The sequence below is a fragment of the Pinus tabuliformis genome, chromosome 7 (assembly GCF_031772625.1).
Source record: "Pinus tabuliformis cultivar Carrire ecotype Pingquan chromosome 7, CPIR1, whole genome shotgun sequence".
Lineage (NCBI taxonomy): Eukaryota > Viridiplantae > Streptophyta > Pinopsida > Pinales > Pinaceae > Pinus > Pinus tabuliformis.
Window position 1 is genome coordinate 1104327498 of NC_142293.1, and position 23958 is coordinate 1104351455.

The window sequence follows — 23958 nt, forward strand, 5'->3', positions numbered from 1 at the left end:
AATTAACGAAGATAAAGCCCCTGTTGTTGGTGTTGAAGCATGGAACCTGGAAACCAAGGGACCGGATGGGGATGGCATCCCAACTCGATCATCATCATCCTGGATAAGAGCATCCTCTAATTGTTCTAATCGCAACACTCCATCCTCCAAATTGGGCTCCTCTGGATTTTTGTCCCAAACCTTAAGGTCTTTATTAATCTTTTCATCATCATAGTAATGGGACAACAATCGCAATTTGTAGTGAACATAAACCAAGCTCTCTACCCAGTCTAAACTTGACCTGTTCTTTTTAACACTATGGATGAAAGAATAAGAGCTCCAACACCTCTCTGCAAAGGAAGTGTTTACCACCTGTGATAGCACCCGCAATGCCAAATTTTGTAGAAGTGGAGTAGCACCTCCATGCATGTTCCACCACTCGAGAAGAAAAATTATATCGATCTCTAATTGTAGGCATGCTCCCAAATGGACCGGTGTTAAGCATATTTGTTTTCGTACCATGGCATCCTCCTCCTCATTAGGCACTAATTTATCCAATGCTTTCATATAACTAGATAGAACGTTTGGATCTAGGCGTGGTTTTCTCTTGCTCCCCCCAGGTGCTGGTGTTGAAAGCCATGATGGATGATAGTATTTAGGTGTCAGAACATATGCTAAGGCATGCAATGGAACGTTTAGCATATCCCATCATTTTTCCACCTCTGCACGAATATAATTGTACAAGGTGATATCTCTAGGCTCAACAATGTCTTTAATCTGCCCCAACATGCTATCCATTTGCTCATACACCTCCCCAATTATTGGCCGATCTGAATCTGCATCCTTGATCATGTAATAAACTGGTTTAGTGAATTGCAAAACATATTTAATCTGTGACCAAAAGAACATGTCAAGGATAGTGTCCTTGGCTACATTAACACCATCTCTATTAGTGTTAATTTCCTCCTATGATTTAGAGGTCACTATATTAGTTAAAGCATGTCTCACCTTCACTAGCCGCTTAAAGGTGAGGTAATAACTTGTGAATCTTGTTTTTGCAAGTTTAAGCAACTGCAACTTGGAGTAAGTGCCATAAAAGTAGTTTACCCTCGTATGCCCTATGATGAATTTAATGAGTTTCTTCCCTCTCTTGTAAAGCTCATTAATCCATCCACATTCTTTATGCTTCACAATATCATGCATCAAAAGGTTCAATGTGTGCACCAAGCACCCAGACCAAAAGATGTGTGGATGAGTATGCTCAATAATTTTTCCTGCTGCCTTACAATTTGTTGCATTATCAGTGATCACTTGAACCACATTATTAGGACCAACATCTTTGATTGATTGCAATAGGAGATCTGCAATGTTTTGGGAAGTTGCATTGATGGAGGAGGAGTCATGACATGTAATAAATACTGCACCACTAGCATAAACACCAAGAGCATTTATCAAATGTTGGTTTCTAATATTTCTCTACCCATCTGATACAACAGATACAATGTATGTTTATTGATTGTTGGACATACAACACCATATGTCTTGGTTCCAAAGTATGGAACAACTACACGCTCCATTGAGAACAGTAATTTTGTGTCAAATGCCAGAGCCACTCAATACAACTCATTTCTCAAACCAGGAATCACACCTTCTTTATGTAACCACTTAATAGCACCTTCTATCACTTCGGTCTTCTCTTCTAGTGTTTTTAACTGATGATGAAAAGTGATATAACCACTTGTGTAGGCTTCATTGGTAAACACGCCATTGTTGTGATCAAAATTGTTTTCCAATATAAAAACATCTTGACATGGTTTTAAGTCTCCTGTATTTACTGGATGAATATAGCCAACGATATTGTTTTCAACAGCAAAAAGTAAGAAGTCTGATTTTTCTCCCTTCCACGATTATACATTCGTACTTTGTCCACAAATTGATGTAGGACCAAGTCCAAGTCCAGGGAGGCTTGTTTCTCATCCTGAGCCATTTCAATGTTTCCCATTCCACTGGCTCTCATACTGCGAACCCATATTAAGAGATTCGAGCTTGATAAGGTGAATGATTTGCAAAAGGAAGTAATTTGGCTTCTAAGAGCCTATGCAAAATTCACAAAACCCAAGCTAATATCATCTTGTACCTATGTGTTATTAGGAATGTTTCCTCCATCAGCCTCTGACTCCAATGCTACTAGGGCAGGAGCTCTGCCGCCAACATCATTAGCAATCGCTATGGCCTCAAAGTTCTAAATTTCCCTGTATAAACGATGGCCAATAATGGAATCATCCTCGTACCAATAGAAAGTTGCATGTGAATTCCGCTCAATTTGCGCATTACGAAATGCTAAGATCTCAACTCCATGCTTAATGCCCTCTTGCTCAATCCAAATCTCACATAGTGCATTCCTCCTACTTGACATAATAGTCTGACACTTGGAAGAGGTCAAATTACATTTGCAGAGGACCAATATTGTTGAGGCTGAGCCACATCTGTAGTGTTGACCACATTTAGTCAATAGTTCGAGAAAGTAGTGTATAAGGACGGGGAGAAAAAATTTCAAAGATCAAAGTCATCAGTCAGCATGAATTCATCATTGTAAACCCAATGTCTACAAAGTCTATCAAAAATGATGCTAGTATGACCATTTAATTATGTAACAACACTTAGGTAAGCCTCTGATTTTGGCAAAGGATTTCTTCCTAGGATGTTTTTTAACCTCCTCGAATTATGTGTTTTTGTAAACACGCCTAATCGGTAGAGTTTTCCTTCCAACTATAACCCCTAAGCTAGGGTGGAATTCGTTGACGTGGTCTTAGGTGAGTCTTAGTGTTTATTGAGTCTATTGTAAAAGTGTGTTTAGGAATAATTTTAGTGCATGGTCCCTCGTAATCAGAACACCATGGCTAAATTATTTTATTATAAGCACACTTGGTTTCATACTAAATCATATTGTGTCACAGAATTGGGTAATGTCTTGAGGGTCTAGTCTAAATGTGTATTTCCCCTTCTAAGGGTTGAATTAATTGTAATATTTTGATGTAAAAATATTTTAGTGCATGGTCCCTCGCAATCAGAAACCACGGCTGAAATATTTGGGGGTGGAAAAATAATTAAATGCCCTCTAGAGTCAATTAATTAATTTTTCTGGTAAAATTCAATAAAAATCCTAAGCTAGAAAATTAATTAATTTTGAGTCAAAAAATAATTATAGAGAAATTAATTTCTCCCCAAGTGGAAAATAATAAAAAAATCATGGGTCAAAAATAAATCAATTTTTGGAGATCCTCCACCAAGGGAAAAAATGGATATTTTAAGGAAATTTGAGCCCTTGAAACTTGGTGGTTAAGTCAAAGTCAATTTTTTGAGAAAATTAATCCAAAATATCAATTTTTGGATTAATAAAAAATGGTTATTAAAAGAAATTCGAATTTTCCTCAAAAATAAAAATTCAACAGTGGGGATTAAAAGAAGATCAAGTAATTTTCGACGGTCAAGATTAATTTGACGAGGATTAAGCCAACTAGCCGTTATTTTCCACTTGGCGGGGTTTTCTCTATATAAAAAAGCTATCTAGCTTCTATTAGCCATCTTTGGGTGGAATAATTTTCTATTGGTGTACTGAGTTTTTGCTCCGTTGGAATTATTTTTCTCATAATAGAAAGACTTTGGGGTTTCAGTTCACGGTGTTCTTCTATCTGTTGATATGTGGGATGTGCTAGTTTATGTGTTTATACTCAATATTATGTTGAATATTTAACTGTTATTTCATTTGTCGGTCATCCGAATATTCTATTGGTACGAGTTATCTTAGGTGATATAATTCAGTATATGATCTAATAGTTTACCTTAAGATTTAATAGATATTTAGAGGTACACTAGCCCTTGGGCTCCAAGTTCACAGACTATGGGGAAGATTTGTCCTTGTTTGGGCTCTAAGCTTTCATTGTGATGAATTATTTTGCAGGAGGGTTTTGGTTGGTCTATTTTTCAAAATTATTCATCCATGAAATTTATTTAAAAAATTCTCAAAAATTTCATTTGATCCTGGGCTACAAAGAATTAATCTGTTAATGAGAACTAATGTTTTAAATTTGTAAATATTTCTAAATTATTTTAATCCTTGCAGTTGTCAGAGCCACAGTCTCTGCAGTGCTGGAGGCATCAGGTGATAGAAGCCTAACAAAAGGTATCATTAATCAGGCCCTAGCCTACTTCTTGTTAGCCTCCTTTCCACAACCTACCTTGGAGCCCAACTTCAAAATAGTTAAAGGAAGGTTACACTTAGACTAGGCATTTAACTAAAATTTACCAAGATCACTGCATCTCACATAGGTCCTAGGACTTGCATATCATATAGGTTAGTCAATCATTCAAGCAGCAGGTGTCCATTCGGTCATTTGGTTCCAATTCATAAGAAACAAGAATTTGTGACTCCATTAAGGCACTGGTCTCATAATAGAAAATCTAATTTAATCAATAATCTTGCTTAATTTCAACCAAGTGGCTAGGCCACTCATCCGTGTCTCCCAAGTAAGTTGATTCTCAACTTGCTTTCCTTCACTTCATTCCATAGGGACTACCCCCCATAGCCTGTTGTTGGGAGACAACTATGTTGATTTGGGGTAGCATCGATGTGCTCTAGGCCTCAAATTTCGCAGGGAGGCTTGGGCACATGCATTCCAAAGAACCCATAAACCGTTTTGGGAAATTCCACCCAAAGATGATTATATTAAAATAATTAATATTTTTAATGGGGTTCCTAAGTCTAAACTTAGGAAAATTTAAATATTAATGGGTATTAATCTAATCATGAGTTAAACTTCTAGAAAAACACACGGATCAAGTCAAAACGATCTGAGCCTTTGATTATGATTTAATCTAGGTTGTTGGTTGTCCAACAAGAAGATATAAGAAGGGGCTTGAGGGTCATTTGGAAAACACACCAAGAGATCAAGAAATCGATTTTTTGAAGTGAGAAGTTCTCAGGGGGAAAATCGATTGAGGTGATTTCTTGCAGCAAAGGGGTAGGGATAGCTTTGGGAGAGAGAGAGTGATTTTTCTCAGTCTAAGAATCATCAGCAAAGAGAGGCAGAAGGTAATCCAGCAGTGGCAGCGCTGAGCCAGAGGGACTAACGTAGAGCCACGCAGAGGTAGCGCAGAAGCCAGTGAGGAGTCTGAAGTTTGCAGAGGAATTCAATTTTCAGAAGCCAGGAGCTGGGGTGTGAGACCGAGAGGCAGAAATCGAATCTCCTGGGCAGCAAATTGACCAGCTAGAGAAGTGACGCAACACCCAGAGAGCTTGACGCTAGATTGATGCATTTTTCTCAGTCGAAGAATCATCAGCAGAGAGAGGCAGAAGGTAATCCAGCAGTGGCAACGCTGAGCTAGAGGGACTGACGTAGAGCCACACAGAGGTAGCGCAGAAGCCAGTGAGGAGTTTGAAGTTTGCAAAGGAATTCAATTTTTAGAAGCTGGGAGTCGGGGTGTGATACTGAGAGGCAGAAATCGAATCTCCTGGGTAGCAAATCGACCAGCCAGAGAAGTGATGCAACACCCAAAGAGCTTGATGCTAGATTGATGCAGACACTGCACAGAGGCAGCCAAAAAAGCTGGGGCGCAGTCAGTTTGGGGCTGGATCAGCCAGGATTTACAGTGATAGTGTGAGGTAACCTCACAAGTCTTTCTGCCAGTATTTCTCTCTATAACTGAATAACCCTGTGAGGTATTCAAAGATGTATTCAGAATTTGCTACTGCTTAATAATAATAAATCCTCGGAGTTGTTGCACTGCTTTTCCCGCATTGGGTTTTTTCAGGGACTTTTTTCCAAAAATAACGGTGTCCTATGTGTTTCTATTTTTCTTTCTCAGTCTCTATGTTTCGGAATCATATTTAATTTGGTGTAGGTTGCTTCAGTAATTTACTTCAATGTTTCAAGAAGAAATCTGAAATAAGCTTGTAATGTAATTTGCAATCTAGGTGAAGTAGATTCAGTTGGTTACAGTAGGATTCCTAAGATTGTTAGATCTAGGAATTTTCACATGGTATCAGAGTTGTTGATGTGAAACAAGGGAGAGCAGATCTAGCACTGAATTGAGGGCCAACTTGCTGCAGCAAGCAACAGTTCGAATCCCTTGAGGGATTGCGCAGTTCTAGCGAGGAGGGCTATATTTTCGTGTGTGTCTCTCTTTGAGTGAGCCGACAGAGAGGTAAGAATGCCAATTCGAGAATTTGCCAAGGCAGAGGGAACCACGCAGAGCTAGAGGATGCAGTTATCTGCAAGCTAAGTGGTGGGCAGAAAAGTCGTAGGAAGGAAGAAGCAGATCACATAGTGAGGGAATACTTCCTTAGTGATTTCTTGTCGAGGAAATCAATATTTCTCAGTTACTAGGCAGCAGAGGAGCAACAAACTTATAAGATCCATCAGGGAGTGCGTAAGCTAGCCTAGAAGCTACGCAGTAGGGAGAAAGAGGGAGTTGTTCGACATTTTTCAAAGGATATGGCAACCACTGGATTGAGGGATCAGGACAGGTTGGACGGTGCTTCCAACTATGTCATCTGGAAGGCTAGAATGTCTTTCCTTGTAGATGAGCATGCCCTCAAGACGTATGTTGATAGTGTGGTATCTGTCCCTGCTGATGAAAATCCATTGAAGAAGTACAGAACTGAAATGGCAAAGGCCAATAGGATGATGCTGGATGAAGTCAAGGATCACGTGGTGTGCCACGTTGCTAGCAAAGGGACTGTTGAGGAGATGTGGGATGCTTTGGCCACGTTGTATCAAGGATCTTCCGAGCAATGGAAGATGTACTTAGAGCAGAAGATGAGATCTTCTCAGATGCAGAGGGGAGAACGTGTGGATCCATTCCTCACGAAACTGAAGGAGACCCATGATGAGTTGTCGGCTACGGGGCACACACCTCAGGAATCAGAGTTGGTGAGACTAGCTCTAAATTCCATCTCGGATGAATGGCAAGTCTTTGTCTAGAGTACCTTGGGCAGAGTAGCATTGCCAAATTGGGACAAGACGTGGGCAGCTCTGAAACAACAAGAACCGAGGAGAGACCTGCTCAAGGTCAAACTTGACGGAAGCAACAGCAACAGTGGGTCGAAGCCCAAAGTAGAGGAGGATAACACAACCCTTCCATCGAAGGGATAAAAGGGGTAAAAGAGACGAAAGAAGGACATCTCCAAGGTGAAATGTTTCAAATTTGGCAAGATGGGCCACTATGCATCCCAATGTCCTCTGAAGAAAAAGGACAAGGATGAGAAGCACGATCCTAAGGTTGCAGCCGCAAAGATTGAATAGGAGGAGGAGTTCGCCATGATAGCCAAGATACCTCCAGGAGGGAGGTGGGCTGATATAGAACTGTAGTTCGATAGAGCTACAGATGGGCATGATCCTTGAGGAGCCCACCTCTTGGATCATCACCTTGCTACAGGAGCCTATGATCAGTAGTAGCGTGATGGAGGAGCTTTCAGTCGATGCCATGGAGTGTTGATTCGACAGATGTAGTAGTTAGTAGCACCAGAACGTGAGCAGCGCAGAGCAGAAAGGCAACAATGCGTAGAGGCACAGTGCAGAGCTTTAGCAGCGTAGTGGCTTCAGAAGACAGCATGGCACTAGCAGCAGTTAGACTTTCAGCACCGAGGTGTATCCACTAGGATACTTGTCCAGTTTTGGGTGTTTTCAGTCGCTTCTCTTTGTTGATTTGGGGTAGCATCGGATGTGCTCTAGCCACGAAAATTGATGTAGAGGCTAAGGCACATGAGATCTCCAATACCCAGAAAGGGTTTGGGCAGATTCTAAACAATTTGAGAGATATTAAAATAATTAATATTTTTAATGGAGTCCCTAAGTCTAAACTTAGGGAAAATAAAATATTAATGTGAATTAATATAAAACTGTGTTAGAATGGTCCAAAAGTCATGGATCAAGCCAGATCTAATCTTAGCTATTGATTAGGGACTTAATCTTGGCCGTTGATTTGTCAATGAGAAAAGTATAAGAGGAGGCTTGAAGGTCACTTGGAGAACACACCAAGAGATCACGATTTCGACTTTCTAGGGTTGTGTTTGCTGAGAAAGTTGAGAGTGTGATCAGAGTTGCAGCTGAGGGGCAGTGAATACAAAAGCAGAGAGGCAGAGATATCAATGGGAGGATCAGCGCAGTAGCCGGAGAGAGAGACGCAGAAGCAGCCATGGGTTCACGCAGAGCCAACCAAGGCTCACACAGAGGCAGCCAGGAGCTGTGCAATGCCTCAGAGGGCCAACGTGGGTGACGTAGAGGGCCAGAGGGCTGACGCAGTGCCTCCAGAGGTTGGCGCAGGCCAAGCCAGAGTGACGCTGGGCTAACGCTAGGCCAGAGAGAGGCTAACGCAGTCCCTAGAGGTTGACGTTGGGGTTTCGTGGGGCAGATTGGAGCTGTAGAGCTGCCGGAGTGTTTATCCGGGGTTTCAGCCAGAATATCTACTTCCGAGTAGAGAGGTACTACTGCCGAGATTTTTCTCTGTTGGGTGAGCCAAATTTGGCACCTAGGTTGTACTATGAAACTACTTAATAAATCAAACCCTCAGATAGCTGCACCAGTTTTCCCGCACTAGGTTTTTCCGGGGACATTAGTCCAAAAACAACAGTGTCACTTGTGTGCTTGTTTCTATTTCCTTCAGTTGATGATCTGTAATGTGTTGAGCATGTACTTGTATTTATTTCCAGTATTTACATGGTAAATAACTTGTTAATAAACAAAACAAGTAGGTAGGAATAAATCAGTAAATTGCATAAAGGGTTTCTAACGCGTCAGACTTAGAAATTCCAACACTCTCAGCAACTAAATTGCAGTACAGATGCAATGTTAGTAGTGGTAGTGCTAGCATCGTAGTAAATGCAGCATTTGAGAGGGAGTTGTAGTACAAAAGAAGCATTGGGAGTTGCAGTGTCAAAAGCAGCAACGCAGTAGTTGGTGGACAGCATGTCAGACATCAGCAACGCAGAAGACAATTCTTTAGAGTCAGAGCAATATGCAGCAGTAGTATATTGCTAAAGCACATTCCTCGCTAAGAGGGAGTGTTGATTTGGAGTAGCATCGAATGTGCTCTAGGCCTCAAATTTTGCAGGGAGACTTGGGCACGTGCATTCCAAAGAATCCAGAAACCGTTTTGGGAAATTCCACCCAGTGACGATTATATTAAAATAATTAATATTTTTAATGGGGTTGCTAAGTCTAAACTTAGGAAAATTAAAATATTAATGGGTATTAATCTAATCATGGGTGAAACTTCTAGAAAAAGACATGGATCAAGCCAAAATGATCTGAGCCTTTGATTAATTATTTAATCTAGGCCATTGGTTGTCCAACAGGAGGATATAAGAAGGGGCTTGAGGGTCATTTGGAAAACACAACGAGAGATCAAGAAATCGATTTTCTAAAGTGAGAAGTTCTTAGGAGGAAAATCGATTGAGAAGATTTCTTACAGCAGAGGGGCAGGGATAGCTTCCGAAGAGAGTGATTTTTCTCAACCGAAGAATCATCAGCTGAGAGAGGCACAAGGTAATCCAACAGTGGTAGCGCTGAGCCAGAGGGGCTGACGCAGAGCCACGAAGAAGCCAATGAGGAGTCCAAAATTTGTAGAGGAATTCGATTTTCAGAAGCCAGGAGTCGGGGTGTGAGACTGGGAGGCAGAAATCGAATCTCGTGGGCAGCAGATCGACCAGCCAGAGAAGTGACGCAGCACCCAGAGAGATTGACGTTGGGCTGACGCAGACATTGCGCAGAGGCAGCCAGAAAAGTTGAGGGACAGTTGGTTTGGGGTTGGATCAGCGAAGATTTACAATGATAGTGTGAGGTAACCTTACAAGTCTTTATGCTAGTATCTCTCTATAACTGAATAACCCTGTGATGTATCCTGAGATGTATTCAAAATTTTCTACTGTTTAATAATAATAAACCCTCAGAGCTATTGCACTGGTTTTCCCGCATTGGGTTTTTCCGGGGACTTTTGTCCAAAAATAACGGTGTCCTATGTGTTTCTATTTTCCTTGCTCGGTTTCTATTTTCAGAATCATATTTAATTTGGTGTAGGCTGCTTCAGTGATTTACTTCAATGTTTCAAGAAGAAATATGAAATAAGCTTGTAATGTAATTTACAATCTAGGTGAAGTAGATTTAGTTGGTTGCAGTAGGATTCCTGAGATTGTTAGATCTAGGAATTTTCACAAGCTAGAATAGAGTGGGTGGAGATCAGAGTGATAGCCCCCCGTCTTGAGCGTTGTCGCGGTGCCTGTACAATCCGGGCAACAACATTTTTTGGCGCCATTGTCGGGGATGAGTTTTCTCGTTGTTGGGATTTACGACATTCTATCATCTTATGATCTTTCATCCTTCATTCATTTGTCCCGCCAACGCCACAACATTTTTTGGCACTGTTGTCGGGGACCAATTTAATTGACCTTAGTGTTGACAACATTCTCATTAATCTTCGTAATCAGTTCATCCATTTTCATTGTCTTGACACCGCATTCACTAATCTCCTTATCGCCTTATTCACTCCTCTATTTGCAATTTAGCACCTGGACATTTGGGTCAATTTCCTGTTTGAGTGGCGACTCCACTGCTTCATCCATTCACAAAGGCTTACATTAGAACTCTCAGAGCTCGGTTAAACAAATTACAGTCTAGTAAGCATTCAATTTCTCAAACAGGAAGTCTTCCTTGATATCCACCTGCTTTTCCTTGACTAACTTTTCGGTTTTTTGCCTTCTAGATTTTGTAGACAAATTCATGTTCAAGTGGCGACTCCACTTCTTTCATTTTTTGTAAGAATTTCTGCTAGAGGCTCACTTCTTGTGGATCTCTTGATTTTCTTGAACAAGGATCTCTCTCTCTAACATCCATTAGCTTCCCTTTCCCCTTAAGCAAGTCATCATGGATGACTTGTCCGTCCCTTTTCGTTGTACTAACACTCAAGGTTATCCTCATTACCCTCGAGAAGAGGAAGACGAGGTTAAAGAATAAATATAGATCTTTAGAAGAAGGCAAGTTAAGAGGAATAATCAATTTTCTGATATGCAGAATCTCATAAAGAAGATACAAGAGAATCAATTACACCATGTTAGTGATCAAGAAGCACCATATTGTAGATATTGTAATCATTGTCATGATGAATCCACTTGTGCCATAGCAAGAAGAGTCCTCGATAGTGGAAAGGCAGGAACTAGTAGCCAAATTAATCATTTTGACAATAGAAAAGAAAATGATAAGCATCTTGTTGAGGAATTAACTCAGATGATCAAAGACATGCAGTCTAGTCAAGAAAAATTAATAGCAGATCACGCCAAAGAAATGACTTCCATGGGAAACAGGTTACAAGCAATGGAAGTTGCTCAATATAATCAAAGGATCAACTTTCAGAACATGGTGGATACCATAGAAGAAGAACATGTTGAGGAGCTAAGTTCCATAAAAGCAAATCTTAAGAAAGAAATGAATTCTATTCAAGAAGATCATAATAGAATGATAAAGGACATGGAAGCTAATCAAATATCTCTTCAGAACAGGTTATTAGCTAGAGAAGAAAAGCATACTGAGGAGCTGAAAATCATGGAAACTAATCATTCTAATCAGATGACCACCATGCAAGACCATTTGATCACCATGGAGGAAAATCATGCCAAGGAAATCAGTGCTATTAAGGATAAGCATTCCAATCAAATGAATGCCATTGAGGATAGGCTGCAGAGTGTGATTAAGGACATGAAGGTTGATCACATACAACAAATGAAAATTATGGAATCAATACATGCAGACGAAATGAATGCCATAAGAACTGAGCAGGTCACTCTTCAAAGTAAGCTACAAATGTTGGAAAAATCACAACTCCAACCAAGACCAAAGGATCCAGTACAAGAACCTCCCAGCCCACCCAAGCAACCTTCATCTTATGAAGAAGTCATCGATTCCATTGAGAAATGGTTAAACAAAGATGATCCAGGCAAGAAGGGACTTGAAGGAAATCAGATTGATGATTGCAACGTCGATCCAACGGCTTTGACAAAATAGGGTCACAAAAATAAGGAAGAGCAGGTCACAAAAATCAGTGGCATTCCAAATTTTCCAGATGAACGTTATCTGAATCAAATAGAAAGTTGCATGTCGATCGCGTCAACATCAACATCGCATCCTACTAAGAGCAAGTGGAAAAGACGAAAGAGAAGGAAGAAGTTTGATGCATCCAATGCTCGGGAGCAGCTCAATATCCGAATAAGGTAGAGTCCTAGCATTGTCAGAATTCAGCGTGGCACGTCCAAGAAACAGCCCACAGACTTGCCGAAAAGTCAGCAGATGCTCAATATGCACTATGTTAAGGACATTTGATGCCATGGCCATCGTTTTGTATGGTATCTCTAACCCTATTCCCTTTTTATTTCATGTCGTTAGATAGTTTATTTCATGCATTTATATTAAGTTTTTTATTTTCCAGTTTGTTAGAGTAGATTTTCTATTCCAACGGTATTTTCTATATATGCATGATGATTTCGATGTTGAATGGATATCTATTTGATGGACTTTTGTTTCCTTGGATGCAGGATTCTAGGATTCTCACGTTACTTCTTGCAAGCAACATATCCCCATATGGAGCTAGATGTTGCACTCAAATTGTCAAAGTTCCAGGGAAAAGGAGGAGCCAACTTTTTCAACAAGGATCGGATCACATATCAGCAGTTTGTGTGTCATGGTCATCCCATTCTGCAAGTTATATATTGTAAATGATCTTAGCAAACCTTGAACCTATGTAACAACCTAGGTAAGCCAATAATTTGATGACGAATTCCATCGTAGGAATTTTTTTAACCTCACTGATTACCTGTGTTTTTCGACATGTCTAACCAGAAGAGTTTTTTCCCTCCAACTCAAACCCCCAAAGCTAGCGTGAAATTTATTGTCTAATTATCAGGTGAGCCTTAGTGTTTTAGTCGAGTCTAATGTAAAAGTGGCTTGGGAATAATTTAAGCTAATTAGCTTAATTATTTTATTACGAATCACTTGGTTTACTAGATCATATTGAGTCGCAGATGGGTTATGAGTCTTGAGGGTCTAAGCCAAACGTGTATTCCATCTTTGAGTCTTGTAAATGAAATATCATATGTATTAGAGGGTTGGAAAAATAATTAATCCCCTCATGTGTAAATTAACTTTTTTTTTGGCAAAATAAAATTAAATCCTAAGCCAGAAAATTAATTAATTAAAGTCAAGTTAAATTGTCTTAGGAAAATAAATTCTCCAAATGAAAAAATTCGTGGGCCTTAAGAGAATCAATTTTTAAAGGTCCTCCACCAAGAGAATATTGTCTTTTTCAAGAAAATTTGGACCCTTAGACCTTGGTGATTAAGTCAAAGTCAAATTTTTGAGGAAATTAGCTTTAAACAATTAATTTTGAGCTAATTAAAATGGAATTAAATGATAAATTCGAAATTCCTCAAAAATAAAAAATAAAGGGTCAAGATTTAAAGATCTTGAAGTGTTTATCTACGACAAAGATTATTTTGACAAGGATCAAATAAACTAGCCGTTATTTATCCATTTGGAGGATTTATCTATAAATTACAGAATCAGTTGAGTCTCTAGTCATCTTCATCTATGGCTAGAAAGTTTCTGTTGAAACAACTTTGTAACTATTGTCTCGTTGGGAACTATTTTTTCAATCATAATAAAGACTTTGGGGTGCAATTCAAGGTGTTCTTGCTTACTGATTTGTGGTATGTGGTGACTACGTGCATCTCTATGTTGTCTTGAATATTGGTAAGATTTGTTTCTTCATTAGATGGAAATAGAACCATACTATTGATTGTTTTGGGCTAATCTTAGGTGGTTTGATTCCCCATGCGATCTAACAAATTATTTTGAGATAAACTCATAGTTCTTGTAGGTACTTCAGTCCTTGGCCTCCAAGTTCACAAACTTGGGCAAGAATCGATGTTGCTTGGATTCCAAATATTTATATTGTGGATTAAATCTTTGCTAAGACTATAGTATACATTGGGGTTTCTAAAGTATTTTCAGCCATTCTTCAAAGGGAAAATCTCCATAAAAATATTTTTCTCGAAAATTTAAAATTTTTAAAACCCTTGTATATTTGTAGATCTTGTGAATAGTTTGTATATCTAACTTGTAAATTCTTTTTTCTAACTTGGGTTTTGGGGATTTTTAGTATATTGTATATATTTGGGGTTTGAGTGTTTTTATTTTCATTTTTGCAGGTTGGATCAAGGAATCAAGTAAGAGAAAAGTTGGCTCTGGGCCCTTGAGGGTAAGATCTAATCTCTAGAAAATTTTGCAGGGACATTTACTGAAGATTTGACAGCAAAATTCACATCCGAAAGAAAAAAAATAAATCAAGACACGAGTTTTCAGTTTTTGGCCTCCTCTCGCCATTCAACGTTCGATCTATCATTCTGGCCCTTTTATCCCGACAAAATTGTCTCCCTCAGCCTTGTTCTCCATTTTCTTGACCTCTTTTGCCCTAAATTGACTTGAAACCCTAATCTAAAGTTTTAAAGCTAAATACTTGGCATTTTGTAGGATTAAGGTTTCAAAATTCTTATTTTTCAAGCGGCAAAGTGATCCCAAAGTTTTATCGATTTTCAACAGTGAGATCTTCAAGACCTTGGACCTAGGGTTTGACCTCTAAAACATTGTTTCCTGCAGTTTTATTACAGCAAGCAAATTACTAATAATTAGGCCCTAAAATCACAAACTAAATGGTCAAAATCATTTAAAATTACAAAATCTGCATTTTCACAAATTTTGGCCTCTTGGGTATTTGGGCTTTGGCCTAGATTTAACATTTAGGCTTGCTGGATTTTTCTGCATAACTAAAATTTTCTGTAGTTCTGAAATTTCTGAATCAAATACTTAATAAGGACCAAAAACTGAAATTTTCAATTTCCAGAAAATTTTACTATTTTTGGAAATATTAGGGTTTGTCTTAAACATTGCTAGGTTGTTGATCTATCAATGTTTCACTGTTGTGATAACATATCAGCCCTGAAATTTCTCAATCACATCCTCTAAATAACTCAAAAAATTAATTCTTTCAAGTTTGGTAAAATATTTCTATTATTAGAAATATTGGGCATCTATTTTTGGCTTGATTAGTTTGTTGGTCTGTGGTTAACTCACTGTTGTAACAAACATATCAGTTCTAAAAATTGTTGAGTCAAGGTCTCTAAAAGCCCTAAAATCAAAATTTTCATGTTTTGGTGCATTTTTCTATTTTTGGACATACAGGCCATCTATTTTTGGCAGTTTTATCTTTCTGATCTGTCTTTACTTACTGCTGTAAATCGAGAAATCAGATCTGAAATTTGACTGAATACATCATCTTAAAGTGATCTAAGCAGGCTGAAGTACATTTGTTTGTCATTAGAATTTCATTGATTTATGTGTTGGGCAAGTTTCATCATATGAGGTGGTTTACGCCTGTTGTTACAACACTGATAAGATCTGAATTTTCTATAGTATTGTTGTTATAAATCCGTGATCAGTGTTGATTTGTGGTAGCATCGGATGTGCTCTATCCATAAAAATTGGTGGAGAGGCTAAGGCACATAAGATCTCCAAGACCCATAATTCGTTTGGGGAAATTCCACCCAGATGGAAAGATATTAAAATAATTAATATTTTTAATGTGTTTCCTAAGTATAAACTTAGGAAAATTAAAATATTAATGTGTATTAATATAAAATGGTTGAGAAAGTTCTAAATGATGAGGATCAAGCCAAATCTAATCTTAGCCGTTGATTAGGGACTTAATCTCGATCATTGAATAGTCAACAGGAAAAGTATAAGAGGAGGCATGAGGGTCAGTTGGAGATACACCAAGTTGATCAGTGAATTCGATTTTCTGGGGCAAGGTTTGCTGAGAAATCGAGTTGGTGATCTATTACAGCGAGGAGCAGTTCGGCAAAAGGCCGAAAATACATATCAGAGAGGCAGAGAAAGTGCCGGAGAGACAGCGCAGAGCCTTGGAAGGCTGATGTAGAGGCAGCCAGGATTGACGCAGAGGTTGAGGAGGCCAGCGCAGAGGGCCAAGAGGCTGACGCGGAAGCAACAAAGACTAGCAAAGCTGATGCTAGGCTGTAGAGGCAGCGCTGAGGAACTTTCGTGGAGAAGAATGGGAGCTGAGAGGTAGACGCAGAGCAGAAGAGGGTGACGCAGTTCCAAAGAGAAGCTTGGAGCAGCCTTCACTGTCCAGCTAAGGAATTGTCGAAGTTGTTGTGGGATCAATCAGCCGGTCGCTGATCAACCAGAATATCTGTCTCCAAGGAGAGATACTTCTGCCAAGGAAATTCTTTGAAGGGTGAGCCATTTTTGGCACCTTAGTTGTATTCAAAAAACTGCATAATAACAAAACCCTCATATCTACTGCATCGGTTTTCCCACATTGGGTTTTTTCGGGGACAATTGTCCAAAAATAACGGTGTCCCTTGTGTTGTCTCAGTTATTTTAGTTGTTGATTTGTATATGTGTGAAGGTTGTATTTGTGTTTATTTCGGTATATATATATATATAAAACGTGTTAATGGAAAGAACAAGTAGGAGATAATAAACTAAATAATGCAGTAGGGATTTCTGATGTGTCAAAATTAGAAATTTCCACATGGTATCAGAGGATTGATAATCACAGAACGACTAAAGGCAGCAACAGAAATCTGAAATTTGCAACAGTAGTAGTTGCCCTCAGAGACAACGTTATTCCAGAGCAGAAGCAGCAAGAGAAGAAGTGACGCAAAGCCTGCGTCATCATTTCGAGCCAGGAGGAGGGCCAACATAGAGGCATAGAGAGGCAGAAGAGGCTCACGAAGAACCACGTCATCCTCCTCAGCCAAGTAGGATTGACGCAGGTGGTCAGGAGGAGCAGATTCATCCTTTTTCGGGATTGCACAGACCCAAAAAGGATCAGTTTCTTCAGTTGGCGGAGCTTGGGGAGCTATGGGCAAATTGTGATTTGAGTTGCTAGGAAGTTGTTTCTGTCGAAGCAGAACAATGTCTAAGGAGACGAAGTCAAGGTAGAGGGAATCATTACCTCGACGGATTTCTAGCCAAGGAATCCAGATCCGTGTTGCAACGGCAAAGGAGGATTGGAGAGGAGTAGTTCAACAGTTGGCTAGAGAATTTCCAGGAGGGAAATCAGGACTTAGAGGGAGATTTCTAGGAGGCGAATCAAGACTCAGAGGGAGTCTAGAAGAGGAGTTGAAATGGCAGTGAACGGACTAAGGGATCAGGACAGGTTGGACGGGGCTTCACCCTTTGTCATATGGAAGTCCAAGATCCTGGCATTCCTGGATCGACATCGCATCAAGGACCATACGTTGAAAACCGTGGCTATCCCAGTTGACCCAGCTGAGAACGAGAAGTATGAGGATGCAATGGCGAGGGCGAAGTGCATGATCCTAGACGAGGTCAAAGATCATGTCATACCACATATTGCTGAGAAGAACACAGCAAAGGAGATGTGGGACACCTTGACCACCTTATACCAGGGCTCTTCCATGCAGAGGAAGATGCTATTGGAGAATCAGCTGCGGTCATATCAGATGTAGAAGGGAGAGCAAATAGATCCATTCCTTCTCAAGTTGCAAGAGATTTGCGACTAGCTTACTTCCGTGGGGTCTACACCGGATCCAGAATTTATGGTCAGGACTGCCCTAAATGCAGTCTCCGAGGAGTGGGAGACATTTGTACAAAGTATTTTGGCCAGGACTACTCTTCCCGGTTAGGAGGAGATGTGGGCAGCTCTTCACCAGGAAGAGATCATGAGGATGACCAAGGCGGGGAGTAGTGGCAAGCAATGTTTTAAAACTCTGACTCCAACTCCGACTCGGCCGAGGGTCGACTCCGACTCCGACTCCGTCTCGGTATCGACTCGGCCAGTTTGATTTCAATGACTCGGTCGTTGTAAAAAATACATTAAATGTTTATTTTTTTATAAAAAAAACATAATTTTAAAGATTTTCATTCATGTTTCCAAACACAAAGCTTTAGAATATAGATAGAATACAACATATGATCAAAGTAGGCTCATGAATATATCCATTATATCAAAATGGCACTCAGTGCACTGTCCAATACATACATGATGATGATATAGAGATCAAAACAAAAACACATAACCAAGGAGGCTAGAAATGGCCTCTACAACAAAAGTAAACTGTGAAAAATCACTAGTCACCACTAACCAGTACTACTGGCTAACTGCTAGAAGAGCCAATATCATCTGGCTCAACCTCTGAATCGGAGTCAGACGGGGAAGCCCATGGCTCCTCCTCATCATCATCTCCAAGTGCAACTGTAGAAGTTGTAGCACTAGCAGGCTGTGCAGCTGGTGGCTGTTGAGATAGACGAGATATGTGCTTCCGTCGTGGCTAAGCCGAGGAAGCGCCAGCAACTGGAGGACTTGGGGCTGGCCCTGAGGCTAGTACACGTGGATCTGCATTCAACTGAACATTATGTTCGACTGATGCCACCGTCTGTAAATCCAAATCAAGTTCCTCATCAGAATCAAACTCTAATGGATGACTCTCCACTACCCAATCTAATGTTGGATCAATATCTTCCAACACAATGGGATCTGAATCAGGTCTTTTGTTCAGCAATTGGTTGCGTCTGAGCCGGAGGTTGTATTAGACATAGACTAGATCATTTAACCGTTTTTGATCCAAATGGTTTCTCTTCTTCGTGTGAATCCTCTCAAAGACAGACCAATTGCGATCACACCCAGTAGCACTGCAAGTTTGACTCAAAATACGAATTGCAAACTTCTGCAATTGAGGACAATCGCTACCAAAAGCCTCGCACCATTGTGCTGCAAAAAACATAGGAGTGTAATGAGTTAGCTCAACAAAATTACAAATTATATCCAACGTTCAAATTATAAACGATTTAACAAAATAAGTATTAAGAATTTGAAAATTGAAATTTTTGTTTAGCTGGCTCATCTGCTTCCCTTGCAATCTTTGCTAGGTTCTTCCCAAAGGTATCTGTGGCTTTGTTGAAGGTTGTGACCTGTCAGTGTATCTCCAGTTTATCACACTCCAATGGGATCATGCGATCAATGTAGTCAATCAATCCATCTCTAACCTCCCCACTCAAAGCTCCTGCCGCCAAAGCTTTATAATGATACTGTGGGTTCAAAAAATAACCAGTTGCATGTATAGGGAGATGGAGTTGATTATTCCATCTTTCATCAATGATTGCCCAAATGGGCCCATACTTAGCCACTTTATACTTGTATTCCCTCTTTATTTTCTCCTTTGCTTGATCCATAGCCTCATAAATGAAGCCCATAGCCAATCTTTCCCCATCCACCAATCGCAACACCTTAACCAGTGGTTCAGCAACCTTCACAATCTCTGCTGCCTTTCTCCAAAATATTTCTTCATTAACTTTCTTTTTCAATTCTTTGCCTTCTTGTTTGAGAGACCACTCGCTTTGCTTCCATTCATCACTGGAAAATATCTTTTGCAAGTTTCTATGTTTTGAAAGCATATATTGCAATGTCAAAAAATGAGTAGCAAATCTAGTGATGGCAAGCTTAATAATATCCCTACCCCCTGTGTGTCCCCTCATAAGGCTCAAAATCATGAATGATTGTAGATAAAAAAAAATTATGCTTTTGGCATGATCTACAGTGTTTTTGACCCAATCTAATTTGCCAATATTCTCAAGCATGAGTTCTATGCAATGTGCAGCAGATGGGGTCCAAAATATGGTTTTGTGTTTTTCCTCTAACAGTTTACCAGCAAGAACATAGTTAGAGGCATTATCTGTGATGACTTGAACAACATTAGCCACCCCCACCTCCTCAACAACCTCATCCAATAGCTAAGACAACAATTGTCCATCTTTCACCCTATCAGATGCATCAACTGATTTTAGAAAAATGGTTCCTTGTGGGCAGAAGATAAGAAAGTTTATGATGGTACAGTTCCTTTGATTAGTCCATCCATCTGACATGATGGTACATCCTGTTCTTGCCCATGAGTCTTTGAAATCTTTCAAATACTCATTAATGGAGGAAATTTCTTTCTGCAAATGATACCCCCTTATCTCATGCATAGTAGGGCCTTTGAAGCCTTTTCCAGCAGCAAATATGGCATCAAACATAGGCTCATAATATGGTGAACGGGAAGCATTGAAGGGGATATCAACATCATACCACCATCTACATATGTAATCACAAGCAGTCTCCCTCAATTCTTTCTTCCAATGGTCATCTAAAGTGGGTTGCAAAGTTCTACTAGCTTCAGGACCATGTGCATCTGATGGAGAGGAGGGTGTGACAGTGAAATAACTTTTGATATTCATATCACCCTTCTTTTTCATTTTACCCTTACCCTTTTCTTGAATAGACTCCAAAGAGGGAGGAACATATCGGAAGGGGTTGGATGCATCAGTATAAGGGACATAAGAAGAAGCCTCAAAATCAAAATGGGGGTTGGTAGCCATCATTTTCTGTATACTCCTCTTCCTCCCAATTTCAGCGTCTATTTCTTTTTGCCTAGCCTTTTCTTCTTTAAACTTCTCAAAGCTATTTAACAACTCCTTCCTAATCTCCCCAATTTCTGGTGATTGACATGGAGTAATTTGGCCTCTAATCCCTACCAAGTGTTGTTTCAGCCTATTAATGCCCCCAAGACCATCCTTAATTTTTCTATGGCAAAATTCGCAATGCATTTGACTATCAACCATTTCAACATATGCCCAAGCAACATTTTTCACTCTAGGTGCTATTTTTTGGCTTGGAAATGAAAGGAAAAACTCTGAAAATGAAAACAAAAAAAATAGCATTACTTCAATGTTCATTTCTTTCACAAAAAACACTCTTTTCAATTTCCATATTTGCAAAAAAAGAAGAAGGCAAAAACAGATTTTTAGAAGTGAAAAAAATACCTCTAAGCACAAACTGCCTCCTCAAAGTTGCTCCAACAAACCAACTCCTCAACGCTGCTCCAATCGCTGCCCAAGAAGCTCCTCACTCCTACTACAATGCTTGCCCAAGACTCCTCACTGCTGCTCCAAAAACAAACTCCACAACTCTTCACAAATTCTCACTCAAATGCAATGAGATGGTTGTGAGGAAATGAGAGGGGTTGGGTAGGTTTTATAGGGTTTAGGAGAGGGAAATGGACCCAAAAGAACCCAAAGGCACATTAGAATGGGCTTTGGGGTCCGCAAAAACCCAAGTTCAAAAAAAAAAGACGCATTCTGGCTGCTCTTATCGAGCCAGCTGAGTTGGCTCGAACTCGGCCGAGTCGATATCCAACTCGGCCGGGTTGTTATTGAGCCGGCCAAGTTGGTATCCAACTCAGCCAGCTTGGTAACAACCCGGCTGGCTGAACTGAGTCACCCACCGTGTCGACCCGGTTAGCCATCAACTGGGATTGACTCGGCCATTTCGGAGTTGATTCGAGCGAGTCTTAAAACAGTGGTGGCAAGGGAGGTCGAATCAAGAAAGATGAGGAGGAGGATGCGGCTCTAGCATCTGTGGGACAGTAAGGGAAGAGCAAGAAGAAGGACATTTCCAAGGTTAAGTGCTTCCATTGTGGGGAGATGGGACATTATGGATCCCAATGTCCCAGGAAGAAAAACAAGGGAGAGACTTCCGATTCAAAGGCAGCTCCAGCTAAGGCGGAGAAAGAGGTCAAGATTAATAACGATTGTGCCATGAGTGCTCATGCACCTCTAGATAAGAGGTGGGGAGACATCGAGTTGTAGTCAAGAGGACTACATACTAGGGTAGGATCTTTGAGGTACCCAAACTCTTGGATCACATCCGGCTACGGGAGCCCTTAAAGACAATAGCATGATGACGGATGTCGGGTGGAGCAAAGTGCAGTGGAATAGCAAGGCAGGGCTAGAGTGCAGAGTTTTGTAGCAGCGCAGTAGAGGTTACATCAGTGCGAGAGGCACAGAAGAGGTTGCAGCAGCGCAGTGGCAGCAGAGGGAGCACGGGTTAGCAATGGAGGCAGCTTCAGCATCACGAGGCTTCTAGACTGACTGATATGTCAGTATTTGGGGGAAGTCAGTTACCTACTTCTCGGTAACTGAGTTGCAGTGCAGCAGTTAGCAGTGGCAGTGCTAGGGGCAGCATGGGCAGCATGTTGAGAGGGAGCTGCAATACAGATGTAGCAGTGGCCGTGGCAATGTCATGGGCAGTAGTACAGGAAGCAACAGTGCAAGGGATGTTATGCAGTAGGCCAAGCATCAGCACAAGTACCAGTGCGGAAGATCAGTGTGATGATTCTATGGTGAAGCATTACTAGAGCACATTCCTCGCTAAGAGGGAGTATTGATTTGTGGTAGCATCGGATGTGCTCTAGTCATAAAAATTGGTGGAGAGGCTAAGGTACATAAGATCTCCAAGACCCAGAAATCGTTTGGGGAAATTCCACCTGGATGGAGAGATATTAAAATAATTAATATTTTTAATGGGGTTCCTAAGTATAAACTTAGGAAAATTAAAATATTAATGTGTATTAATATAAAATGGGTGAGAAAGTTCTAAATGACGAGGATCAAGCCAAATCTAATCTTAGCCGTTGATTAGGGACTTAATCTCAGTCATTGAATCGTCAACAGGAAAAATATAAGAGGAGGCTTGAGGGTCAATTGGAGATACACCAAGTTGATCAGTCAATTTGATTTTTTGGGGCAGGGTTTGCTAAGAAATCGAGTTAGTGATCTGTTGCAGTGAGGGTCAGCTCGGTAAAAGGCTGAGAATACATATCAGAGAGACAGAGAAAGTGTCAGAGAGACAGCGCAAAGCCTTGGAAGGCTGACGCAAAGGCTGAGGAGGCCAGCACAGGTGACGCAGAGGGCCAAGAGGCTGACACAGAAGCAACAAAGGCTGCGCAGAGGATAGCAAAGTTGACGTTGGGCTGTAGAGGCAGCGCTGAGGAACTTTCGTGGGGCAGACTGGGAGCTGAGAGGCAGAGGTAGAGAAGAAGAGGGTGACACAGTTCCAGAGAGAAGCTTGGAGCAGCCTTCGCTATCCAGCTAAGGAACTGTCGAAGTTGTTGTGGGATCAATCATCCGGTTGCTGATCAGTCGGAATATCTGTCTTCGAGGAGAGGTACTTCTGCCAAGGAAATCTCTAAAGGGTAAGCCATTTCTGGCACCCTAGTTGTATTCAAAAAACTGCATAATAATAAAACCCTCATATCTATTGCACCGATTTTCCCGCACTGGGTTTTTCCAGGGACGATTGTCCAAAAATAATGGTGTCCCTTGTGTTGTCACAGTTATTTGAGTTGTTGATCTGTATATGTGTGAAGGTTGCATTTGTGTTTCTTTCAGTATTTATATATATAAATAACTTGTTAATGGAAAGAACAAGTAGGAGACAATAAACCAGTTAATGCAGTAGGGATTTCTGATGTGTCAGAGTCTCAGACTTAGAAATTTTCACAATCAGCATCTTGATTGACTATTTTAACCATTTGGCATCTTGGGTTACTTGGTATTTTGTGGCATATTGTTGAAATTTACACTTGTATCTATAAGCATTTTATCTTGTCTAAGATTGTAATTCATTATTGTTAAGTACTCTTAAAGAGATTATAATTAAGTACTTAAACAACTTAAAAAAATCTTAACTCAAAATAAATCTCACTCAGAATCTCTTGCATAAGCATACTAGATCTATATATGCATTAATAATTTACCTCCTAGCATAAGCTAGGTTGATAGAGATATAGGACAATCCTTCTTATCCAACTTGAGGGGCCTTGGCAACTATTCGATGGTTAACACGGTGACCTTGCAGTCATCAGATCCACCGTCTCTCCAGCACTGGAGGCATCAGGTGATAGAAGCCTAATAGAAGGTATCGTCAATGAGGCCTTAGCCTGCTTCCTGTTAGCCTCTTTTCCACAACCTACCTTGGAGCCCAGCTTCAAACTAGTTAAAGGAAGGTTACACTTAG

The 23958-nt window shown here is 40.4% G+C and overlaps 1 protein-coding gene across 4 annotated transcripts in view; it reads right to left on the reverse strand.

Moving 5' to 3' along the window:
• Window positions 1-23958, reverse strand: part of MSH5 (MUTS-homolog 5) — a 490172-nt gene that overhangs the window by 376903 nt on the left and 89311 nt on the right. The window lies entirely within an intron of this gene.